At 43.0% G+C, this 12213-nt stretch overlaps 1 protein-coding gene across 1 annotated transcript in view; it reads left to right on the top strand.

Annotated features, from left to right (window-relative positions):
- The window catches only part of SPON1 (spondin 1), a 313267-nt gene that overhangs the window by 118928 nt on the left and 182126 nt on the right, over positions 1-12213 (top strand). The gene's annotated exons all lie outside the window — the stretch shown is intronic.

Below are 12213 nucleotides of genomic sequence, written 5' to 3'. Positions count from 1 at the left end.
GCACGCCAGGCCTCCCTGTCCATCGCCATCTGCCAGAGTTCACTCAGACTCACATCCATCGAGTCCATGATGCCATCCAGTCATCTCATCCTCTGTCGTCCCCTTCTCCTCCCGCCCCCAATCCCCCCCAGCATCAGAGTCTTTTCCAATGAGTCAACTCTGCATGAGGTGTCCAAAGTACTGGAGCTTCAGCTTTAGCATCATTCCTTCCAAAGAAATCCCAGGGTTGATCTCCTTCAGAATGGACTGGTTGGATCTCCTTGCAGTCCAAGGGACCCTCAAGAGTCTTCTCCAACACCACAGTTCAAATGCATCAATTCTTCGGTGCTCAGCCTTCTTCACAGCCCAATTCTCACATCCATACATGACCACAGGAAAAACCATAGCCTTGACTAGACGGACCTTAGTCGGCAAACCTAATGTCTCTGCTCTTGAATATACTACCTAGGTTGGTCATAACTTTTCTTCCAACGAGTAAGCGTCTTTTAATTTCATGGCTGCAATCACCATCTGCAGTGATTTTGGAGCCCCAAAAAATAAAGTCAGACACTGTTTCCACTGTTTCCCCATCTATTTCCCATGAAGTGATGGGACCAGATGCCATGATCTTCGTTTTCTGAATGTTGAGCTTTAAGCCCACTTTTTCACTCTCCTCTTTTACTTTCATCAAGAGGCTTTTTAGCTCCTCTTCACTTTCTGCCATAAGGGTGGTGTCATCTGCATATCTGAGGTTATTGATATTTCTCCCGGCAATCTTGATTCCAGCTTGTGTTTCTTCCAGTCCAGCATTTCCCATGATGTACTCTGCATGTAAGTTAAATAAGCAGGGTGACAATATACAGCCTTGATGTACTCCTTTTCCTATTTGGAACCAGTCTGTTGTTCCATGTCCAGTTCTAACTGTTGCTTCCTGACCTGCATACAGATTTCTCAAGAGGCAGTTCAGGTGGTCTGGTATTCCCATCTCTTTCAGAATTTTCCACAGTTTATTGTGATCCACACAGTCAAAGGCTTTGGCATAGTCAATAAAGCAGAAATAGATGTTTTTCTGGAACCCTCTTGCTTTTTCCATGATCCAGTGGATGTTGGTAATTTGATCTCTGGTTCCTCTGCCTTTTCTAAAACCAGCTTGAACATCAGGGAGTTCACGGTTCACGTATTGCTGGAGGCTGGCTTGGAGAATTTTGAGCATTACTTTACTAGCATGTGAGATGAGTGCAATTGTGTTGTAGTTTGAGCATTCTTTGGCATTGCCTTATTTTTATTAACTCGTTGAGTCTTAATAACTCCTTGTCTGCTTGAAGGAAAATGGTTTTCAGTACTTTGTTTAACATGGATGAAGATGCTCCGTGATCACTCCTAAGTCTCCCACATCAAGCGTTGGTAGACTTTTGTTTTGTCTGTGCCATGTGACATGTGGTATCTTAGTTCCCTGACTAGGCATTAAACCTGTGCCCCTGTCTTTGAAGTGTGGAGCATTAACCACTGGATTTCCAGGGAAGTTTCAGTAGGATTTTTTTTTTTTTTGCCATATTGAAAAAAAACAAAACAAAACTTGGTCACTTGTATTCTACTCTGCATTAAAATGAGGTGCCATAACTTCTCTTTCACATTTTCTTTTACTCAAAAAGTTAAAATTCTTGTGTCTTTCTTCCTTTCTTTCTGTCACTTTCTTCCTCCCTCTCTTTCTTCCTTTAACTTATTTCTGAAAATATTTTCCATGAGAAAGGCTAGGAAACAGGACAAATCGAGCCCAGATTCTGTGGCTTCCTGTGGTCTCATGTTGTTCCTCTCAATCTCTGTGGGGGTCCAGATGATCATGGTTTACCTCTGATGAGCTCATGTGACATAAGAATGAGGTCAGATGCTACAACAGGGGTGCAGATGTTGAAAAGAAATAACGTGGGACAAATCTGGAGTGAGTCAAAATATAAGGCCTATGGGTGACTTTCTTTTAAAGAGTCAACTCACGGGATGAGCAAAGAGTGGTGCATCATGTAATCAGCAACTGTCTTTTCCATAAAGAAAGTGCTGTCCTGGGCTTAACCTCCTCCTGGCAGACATACCATCTTCCTGTTGATTCCCAGCCTTGTGAAGGGATTTTGAATTCAACCCAAATGGTTCTCTCTGAGAACAGCAGTTGCCATCAGCCTAGCTTGAATAAAGTGAAGCAGACTTAACTGGTCTTTATGCAATAGGAAATGTTTCATGACTCAGACCAGTCATTGCTGCTCACCCAGAACACTGGGTGGCTCTGCTAGTACAGAGGAGTTTGTGCTTCTGGCCAGACTGTGGCCATAGGGTATTAAATTACAGGTCAAATCAGTCCATGAAAACACATCAGAACAGCACATCTTCAGTGTGTCCTGCTTGAAAGGCTCTGTGCTAAGTGCTCGAGGGGCCTTGAGGGTGCAGCAAGACCCTTTCCCTGAAAAAGCTCAGAATTTAGTCAGAAGTCCAAAATGTAAACTCACAATAAGTTAAATGGCAATGCAAGATATTAAAGTTCAAGCAAACATCAAGAGTACCCAGTGCCTGAACACCAAGTGGATGGCAAAGATCAGTGGTGTTCAAGGAACCCAGAGGAGGTCACTCTGAAGGTTCTGGCCAATGAGGCTCTCAGGAGGCCATGAGATGGTGTGACTGGGCAGAGCAGAGACGGAAGTACATTCCTGGTCTGAGTAGCATGGCCAGAAGCTGGGAGGGGTTGTGTGACAAAGAGTGAAAAGGCAAGGCTGAGTTCAGGTGGTTGGCAAAAGTTTTGGGGGAGGGGGAGGGGGTGTTAGACTTAGAAGGCAGCCTGTGTCCTGGTGTTCAGGATTGTGGATGTTTAGCCAAGAGCTCAGACTGTGATCTATAAGTGAGAGGGGAACCTTTGTTTAGAGAGGACCTACTATGTGTCAGACCCTGTGCTGGCGTGGGGTGGGGTGGGGCTGATATGGAGATGGGGTAATTAGGACTATGGTACCACCACTACCTAGTAATGTGCTGGAGATGGTGATTCATCTTCTAGCTGAGTGCAGGTAAATGGGTGGGTTGGCAAGAAGAGGAAACTCCTTCATTTGATCTTCCATGCATGTCCTTCCAATGGGGGCAGCAGGGGGCACTGGAAAGTAAACTAACAGGCATGAAGGTCACGGTGGCTACCTTAGAGCAGTGGCTCTTATACCATCTCTCTCCCCCAAGCAATGCACATGCTTACAATTTACATACACTTTTTCCTAGGGGTTCAAGAATCCTTTGCAACCCCTTCATGAACCATGAATCTCTATCTGAGAATCATAACCACCCTCCATACCCTCCCTAAGCCTGTCAAGAGGAGGGATCTTTCCACAAAAGATGTGGAAAAAAATTGGTAGTTTGATATCGAACAATTAAAGGATGAAAAATGGTCCTGATCATTAACCAGAATGGCCTGAAAGAGCTTCCACAACTGGGACTACATTCTGCAGTCTATTTGGTCTATGTGAGTTTTTTAAAGATTTTTCCAACAGATGAAAATTTTCTAGCCACTGATCCAGCAGGTACCCCTAAAGGTTTCTACTGTTGCCTCAGCCACAGCTTATAGGTATAGGAACACTCCCTCCAGAGAAAAAGGAATATTTCCCTTGCCTGTGTTTTCCTGTTGAACTCCCACCCATGCTGCCTCTCCCCCCAACTCCTCTCATTTGAAGCCACATCTCTCTTCAGACTGGAGTGTCCTGGCAAGCCTGCTGCTTTCTTCCTAGTCACTGCGTGGTGTCTGTCCTCTGCACCCCATGGAAAGTTCTCACAAAGGGCAGCATAACCTCGCACCCACCAAATTCAAGCCCTCTTTTAAAGCCTTATCTGGAGTGTTCTCCTCCCAGACTCTGACCAAAACATCCCTGACCCCAGTCCTACCTAATCTCATCCACGGTGCCCCAGTGCAGACTCCAGTGTCTCTGAATTTTCTTGGTCTTTTCCTATTGGTCACAAAATGGCTGCCTTGTCTCATGTATTGTTTGTGATCAACACTGGACAGAGAAAGGACAGTGGGTCATTAATTTATTTTATGCAAATTTGAGCAAAACTTTCTCAGAAGTTCTCCCACCCCCTCCAACCCTGTGCTGATGACCCTCTCTTATGTTACTGAGGCTACATTTGAATCAAAATGAGGGTTCTGCAAGTATGGCAGATGAAAGGAGTAGATATCGGGCAGGTTCTACCGCTTGCAGCATTCTCCGATTCATATCTCTCAGGCTGTCCACTATTTGGTGGCATCTGTACCATGTCTCGTTCATCTCCGCACCTCCAATTCCTAACACAGCTTCATGGCCTCTACTCTGTCAAATAAAAATGTGAATCGATGAATGCCTGTCTGGTTTTAATGACTCTCACATCTAAATTAGTTTCTCTAAAAACATAATTAGTTTTATTCTTTTTACATCTCTCTCATGGTATGAAAGTCAATTCCTCATTATTACTTTTCCATTGAATTTTTAGGGGTAAAATTTAAAGTGCTAGGGTAATAATATTGACAAGATATATGATAAAGATGAGGTCTAAAACTGGGCGATAATAAGAGAAAATGGAGTCATAATAAGTTTGTTATCCTCTGGGTCATTCTAAGAAGAAATAAACTGAGTGCTAACACTAGTTTTCCTCTGATTTTTGTTGAAATCAGAACCAGGATTTTGTAGATGCAACTTTGTCCAGTAATGTGCATCAAGAAACTCTAGAAATCCAATGGCTATACAAAGCTGGGAATGGATTATAGTCTTGTTAAGAACCTAACTGACCAGATTCTGGTCATGACCTCAGCTTAGGTGTACATGCAGCACAGTGTGGAGTGGATTCCCCTGATTCAGTGAAGAAGTCTGCCCAGAGGAGATAGCAGCATTGCTTCAAAACACATGGCTGGTGGACCTGCTGAGGAACTCGTTTAGGTGAACTCACCCCTGGTCATAGAATGAGCCTCTGGGTCTTCAAGGCCAGTTCTAGTGCTATCTTTCCAAGTTATTCCTACAAATAATTCCCCCAACTCCACGTCTACCATCATCTTGTCCCAGCCAGAAATGGCCCCCTGCCTGGTCAGAGCACCTGTAGATGATTCTGCAATTAGGGTTCTAACATACGATGTGTCCTGAGAGTCATTTGGGAATATTCTGTCTTAGCGTGTGCCAGCTTGCCATAGGCATAGTTTCATTAGAATGGCATGATCTGGTCCTCATCTAATCCTGTGCCACCAATTTTATGTCCGGTCTCAAACCTGGTCAATATCTTAGTTGTAATATTATACTGAAGTTTTGCCAAATATTACCATCAGGGACAACTAGGCAAAGCGTGCACCCTCTCTATTATTTCTTATAGTTGCATGTAAAGCTACAGTTAGCTTAATAGAAATCCCAAAAATTAAAAGAAAAAATTCTTCCTGCCCTTTCTGTCTTTTGTTTCAGTCACTGGCATCACCAGTCCTCCATCTAGTCATTGGGGTTTGTCTATGGGGAGTCAGTTAACTTACCTTCCTTTCTGTTTTCTCTTCTGTAAAATAGGGATAATATTAGTGCCTACTTCATGGAGTTTGGGGGAATGTTAAATGAATTTATATTTATGAAGCACTTGGAAGCATGTTTAACTGTTAAATAAAGAAAAAATAAATAAAACATCTTGTACTCAACCTTCTCTTTCTGTCCCAGATCCAGTAAGTTACTTAGTGCTTATAAATTTTTCTATGGTGTGTCTCACAGATTCTCTGTTTTCACAGTCCCTCTGACAATTCAGACCTTCAGAGTCATTGACTCCTCTTACAGCTTTGTCAGGGTGAAGTTAGTTACAGCTCTTCTGCATGCTGTGGCTTCTCCTTTATTGTGCTCAACACTGATTTCCTGTTTCCTTTTTCTATCTCTTTTCCCCTACTGGACTAGAAGGTCCATACTGGAAGGCACCATCTCTTATTTTTCTCTGAAATTTCAGCTCCTAGAAAAATTCCTGATACAAAATATGTGCTCAGTGAGTATGTCATGAATGAGTGCTAATTATGCAGGAATAAAACTGTGGAAAATTCTTCAAGAGGTGGGAATACCAGACCACCTGACCTGCCTCTTGAGAAACCTGTATGCATGTCAGGAAGCAACAGCTAGAACTGGATATGGAACAACAGACTGGTTCTAAATAGGAAAAGGAGTACGTCAAGGTTGTATATGTCACCCTGCTTATTTAACTTCTATGCAGAGTACATCATGAGAAATGCTGGGCTGGAAGAAGCACAAGCTTGAATCAAGATTGCCGGGAGAAATATCAATAACCTCAGATATGCAGATGACACCACCCTTATGGCAGAAGTGAAGAAGAACTAAAGAGCCTCTTGATGAAAGTGAAAGAGGAGAGTGAAAAAGTTGGCTTAAAGCTCAACATTCAGAAAACGAAGATCATGGCATCTGGTCCCATCACTTCATGAGAAATAGATGGGGAAATAGTGGCTGACTTTATTTGTTTGGGCTCCAAAATGACTGCAGATGGTGATTGCAGCCATGAAATTAAAAGATGCTTACTCCTTGGAAGGAAAGTTATGACCAACCTAGACAGCATATTCAAAAGCAGAGACATTACTTTGCCAACAAAGGTCCGTCTAGTCAAGGCTATGATTTTTCCAGTAGTCATGTATGGATGTGAGAGTTGGACTATAAAGAAAGCTGAGCACCACAGAATTGATGCTTTTGAACTGTGGTGTTGGAGAAGACTCTTGAGAGTCTCTTGGACTGCAAGGAGATCCAACCAGTCCATCCTAAAGGAGATCAGTCCTGGGTGTTCATTGGAAGGTCTGATGTTGAAGCTGAAACTCCAATACTTTGGCCACCTGATGCGAAGAGTTGACTCATTTGAAAAGACCCTGTTTCTGGGAGAGATTGAAGGCAGGAGGAGAAGGGGATGACGAGGATGAGATGGTTGGATGGCATCACCGACTCAATAGACATGAGTTTGGGTAGGCTCTGGGAGTTGATGATGGACAGGGAGGCCTGACGTGCTGTGGTTCATGGGGTCGCAAAGAATCAGACACAACTGAGCAACTGAACTGAAACTGAATCTCCTGGCAGTAGCTCTTTTTATAATTTACCAGATTTGGTCATTTGCAGTCATGGTAGACAATTATAACAGTCTCCGAATCTGTAGCTTAGTGGGACCTTAGTGTTGGACAACCATGGAGTCCTTATGTGTGCCATAGATAAAGCCCTACAGATAAGCTTTCACTTTTCTTCTCCCATGAGCACATTGCCATGAGCTGCCAGGAAGCCTGTTAACTCCTGGACACAGCTCCATTCCCTGCGAGCCACATAAAGCATATAAAAGTTTGGTAACAGTCTGGATCATGGAATGCACCCAGCTTCTGTAAATATTTGCTGAGTAACATGAGACCATGATCAGATTAGCACTTGGCATCCTTGCAAAGTAAAATAAGACTGTTACCCTCAGTTCCTGATGATGTTACCAATGCTATGCTTCAATATTTTATTCCTACATCCTCCCACAGAGTTGTTCAGTCATTGGTAAAAGGAAGTAGATGTTGTGGGTTATAAGCTGGATCACTTCTATGGAAAATATCCCTGAGATCAGAGGCAAATTTTGTAAAGTATTCCAAGAAATGTTCAGTAACAGGGATTTTACTGGAACTGGGAAGAGAGTTGGCAAAAGTTGCAGTCTGGAGACCGCAAACCTGAACTTCCTTGGAGTCATTCATTATCTCTGCCTGAAGCTATTGACCAAGATAACACTCTCCCTCTTCTCTGCACAAGCAAAGGAGATGGGCCTGACATCAATCATCATAATAGCTTCTGTTTATTAAGTACTTTCATGTGTCAGGCACTTTGTTAGGGGCTGGTGATTTAACAGCAACAATGATAACAGCTACCACTGCTGAATATTTACTTTGTGCAACATGCGTGTCGTAAGGACCTTACATAAATTACACCTACATGGCAGTGACCCAGCCACTGAGGGTCCAGGTGTATTTTTCATTCATTTCGTGGCCTGAAGTCGCCCACATCCTTCAGTTTTTGAGGTCTCCCCGTCCTTTTCAGTGAGAACAGGAACCCCAGGCCTTTTCAGTACTAGGCAGCAAACCTCCAGCTTAGCCAACTCCAACTTCATTCCAGCAGGCCAGTTCCCCAACAGCAAATGAAGAAACTCTTCAGACAGAAAAAGAACTGAGCACCGAGCATTCAGGATGGGATTTCTGGAAAGGTTCCACTTTAGGTTTAAAGGAAAACTTTGGAAATGATTAGTAAGTTATTTGGAACCTCAATATTTTAAAGTTTGAGAAGCTGACATACTGAGAAATTTAATTTAGATTTCCTTAACACGCTCTTTCATGATAAGAGAGCATTCAGTATATCAGTATATAAATGCTATGCAACAGGACTGCCAAATTGCAACACAGAATGGGAGAAATTTGTCATTTTGAAATGCTAAGGGAATTCTTACCAACGGCATTCTCATCTTGTGAAGCTATTATTTTTCTGAACTATAATATGATTTATAAATCTCTGCTGAGTTTTATACTTCTGATGAGAACAGGCTTGAAATGAAATGTATTTTCTCAGAATATAAAATTCTCCCAGGAGTTGACCAAATGAGGAATAAAAAGAAACATCTCCTGCAACCACGTTTTCTAATGTCTTGGTCTCTGCTGGCATATCCGTGGGTGAATGTTGGCCTTCAGAGTTCTGAACTCAGCTAGACTCTCTTCTCACTCCCCACACTTTCTTCCTGGGTGACGTCAGCCACTCTGAAAGCTTTGACCCTGACTTCTGCCCCAGTGATTCCCATATCCATCCTCCTCACCCTCCTCATATCTTTCCTGAGTTACACGTCCCTGTGTCTACCTACTGAGACCTTCGTCATGCCCTCCAGACAGTTCAACCTCAAGCTCTTTCCTTTCCAAACGCCATTCCTTCTATTTGAATCCCAGGGTTGCAACAGTACCAGCATCTATAGAGATAAGATACAGTTCCTGCTCCTGGGAAGCTTATACTAGCACAGGAGATAGGAAAGTGAACAGGCAATTATAAAAGGTCAGTAAGTGCTGGAGTAGGATTACCCCAAGGGGTTTTGGCTCTCATAGGAAGAGCTTGCAGTCCAGACATCATTCTAAGTAACATCTTGGTTGAGTATGTTAGGTAATTGAGGGGTGTGTGTGTGTGTGTGTGTGTGTGTGTGTGTGTGTGTGTGTGTGGTTTATATTGAAGAACTGTGAGGAAGGACAGAGGAGTCTCATGGACAGGGGCCCAGAATGTGAGATCATGAAGACAGATTTGGGATATGGTTTGGGTAGGGTGCTCAGAAGACACTGGACAGAGATAAGGCTAGACCACCAGGGCCTGATCAGAACAAGCCTTGTATCCCTCATTGGATCTGCACAGAGTTTGAAATCCAAAGTGCATGGTCCAGAGGGTTGACTCAGTTTAGGAATGGGGATGTATGCTTGCATTTTTATGGAGAGCTTCATGTTATCATGACCCAGGCTCCATGGAGACCCACTGAAGTCTGAGATCTCTACTGTGTGTGCCATGAGATCGTGAAATACATCCCCCCAAAATCAATCTGAGGTTACGTTTTATAAGAGTACTTTCCTCACAGTGCAGTTATACTCTTTATTCGTAATCATCTTTAATCCGTATAAGCACTCTGAGTCTCAGACAGACCATGGGCTTTGGCAGTAGATGAAAGACTTCAAAATCTTGAGCATGTTACTTAACCTCCCTGCATCTCAGTCATTCTCGCCCATAAGATTAGGATGAAAAAAAAAAAAAAAGATTAGGATGAAAGTAGCACAAACCCTCATCTTAATCCCTCTGAAAATAAATGCATTTTGATAAGTTTGCTGAACTTGACCTAAACTGATATGAAACTGTTTATAGATTTTATTTACTCTCTTAGAATGAGTATTCAAATATTTTGCTGCAGAAGATGGATGTGTTTGGTCATGGGGTTGTTAATAGCATATTGCCATCTTCATTTTCTAACATTTGAAAAACTCTGAACTCAGGAGCACATCTAGCCCAAGTGTTTTGATAAAGAATTTGAGGACCTGTAGTGTATGTAAAGCATAAGATAATGCACATGAAGGACCTCCCTAGCACAATGAGTGGCACAAAGCAAGGGCTCAGAAGTTACAGCTGTTATCAAAAAGAGGGCTACCTTGACTTTATAAAACAAGGTGAAAGAAACAGAAATATCTTAAAGAAAATATATTTTTCTATTTCTGGCCCCTCAACTATTTATAATGATAGTTTTGGAAAATCTGCGAGTGATGCAGTTTTTCTAAGCATCATTTTTTCTGACATTAAATTGTCGTTGTTGTTGCTCAGTCATGTCCCGCTCTTTTGTGACCCCATGGCCTGTAGCCTGCCAAGCTCCTCTGTCCATGGGATTTCCCAGGCAAGAACACTAGAATGGATTGCCATTTCTGTCTCCAGGAGTTCTTCCTGACTAAGGAATCAAACCCGTGTCTCCTGCATTGCAGGCGGATTCTTTACCACTGAGCCACCAGGGAAACCTCACCTTTAAATCATAGGGAGGAAGACAGTTCAGAGTGTCTGTTACAGACTCTCGCAAAGACAGGTGATGGGAGATTCTGGGAGAGGAAACAGCACAGGTAAGGGAGTATGGAGTGAAAGAAAATTTCAGAGAAGGAGGGATAAACTTCTGACAGTCTGACACCCAGGGAGCGTGGCACAAAATGCCAACAAATAAAGCTAGGAGGTGTTTGAGGGAAGTTTGTTATGAAAAGCCTTGAATACCATGGTAGGTTAATATTTTATCCTGTAGATCAGGTGTTTTCAAATCATTCTATCAAGAGAATTTTATTGAAACGAAATTTTATTTGCATGGGAGCTCTGTATACTGCAACCCCACACAAATCTGTTTTTACTTTTTGGCTCAAATGCTCTTTTAAAAGGGCAAACCGGATCATCTCACTCCTCAGGGCACATTCCTCAAAGACTTCTCATCAAGCTTGGAGTAAAATGCCATCTCCCTTCATGGCTCTGGGTGATTTGGCCCTGCCCACCTTCCCAGCTCATCTCACACCTCCCTGGCTCACCAAAAGGATGCCCTCATCTTTGCTCCTCCATCCCACTTGTTTAATTAGCTTCTACTCATTGAAATCTAAGCGCAGCCACCTTTTCTGGAAGGAGCCTTTCCAGGCTTGATCAGGATCCCCTGTGTTACACTTTCTCATACCCTGTGGACGTCTCCATTCATTACCTGAGGATCTGTTTGTTTGATACTTTCTCCCCACTCTTCTGCCAACTCTGAGAATGGGAAGTGGCTCCATATGTCTTGTTTATGACAGTGTCCTGTCCAATGCCTTTTCACTAAACACACCTCCAGAAACTATCTGCTATATGCCGGCCAAAAGCGAGTCATTTTTCAACCTCAAAATATTCTTCCCAAATTCTAACTGTTGAAAATACACCAGCAGATCCAACAGGAAGACAAATGGGAGAGGAGGCAGCTTTGGGTTGGAGTGAGGTCGGTTAAGTTGAAATGGTTGCAGCAAGAATGTGGGGCCTGTGGTATGTCCCACTGGGCCTACTCCTTGCCCACCACAGTGCTCCCCAAGGCATTGTCTCTGTGGTAGGGTGCTCCAGCTAACAGAAGGCATTTTTTTAATTTGACTTTGGGGTGAATGTTCTCCAGAGTGTTTTCTTGGCCTGAAGGAACTTTCTACTTGATGGTCAACAGAATGGATAAATATTCACAGTAGCTTTGTGTCAACAGGAAGTATATTTCATTCATTTATTTCAACATCTCTTCTCTCTTGGGGTGGGACAGACTGTAAAAGACATCAGTAGGCTGGCCTCAATTTTATTCCTTTGTGTAAGACTGGGGGTAGAGTAGATATTTCTTTGGAAAGCCATTTGGCATAGGCCCAGACCATTGAGAAAACTGACTCTGTGCTCAGCAGATCCATGCATATGTGGGCCCTTCCTGGGTTTGAAATCATGTGACAAGAGGCAACTTGTGTGACTTTCCCTGGTTCAGTGTGGTCAGCTGTGATGGAGTCAAGAGCTCCCTTTATCTGTTAAATAGGGCAAATCAAAGTGAAAATTGCCTTTTGATTGAGTAGCATGGCTGAAGAAAATCAATAGAAATGGTCCAAGATCCACTGGCGCCGTCTCAATGTTGTGCTGTAGACTTTTCAAATTGCTGGAACACCGGGTTTCAGGCCTGTTCAAGGGCAGCTGAAAATCA

Source organism: Ovis aries, chromosome 15 (genome assembly GCF_016772045.2).
Source record: "Ovis aries strain OAR_USU_Benz2616 breed Rambouillet chromosome 15, ARS-UI_Ramb_v3.0, whole genome shotgun sequence".
NCBI classification, from domain to species: domain Eukaryota; kingdom Metazoa; phylum Chordata; class Mammalia; order Artiodactyla; family Bovidae; genus Ovis; species Ovis aries.
The sequence above is the reverse complement of the archived record's forward strand: the minus strand, read 5'-3'. Positions and strand labels throughout refer to the sequence as shown.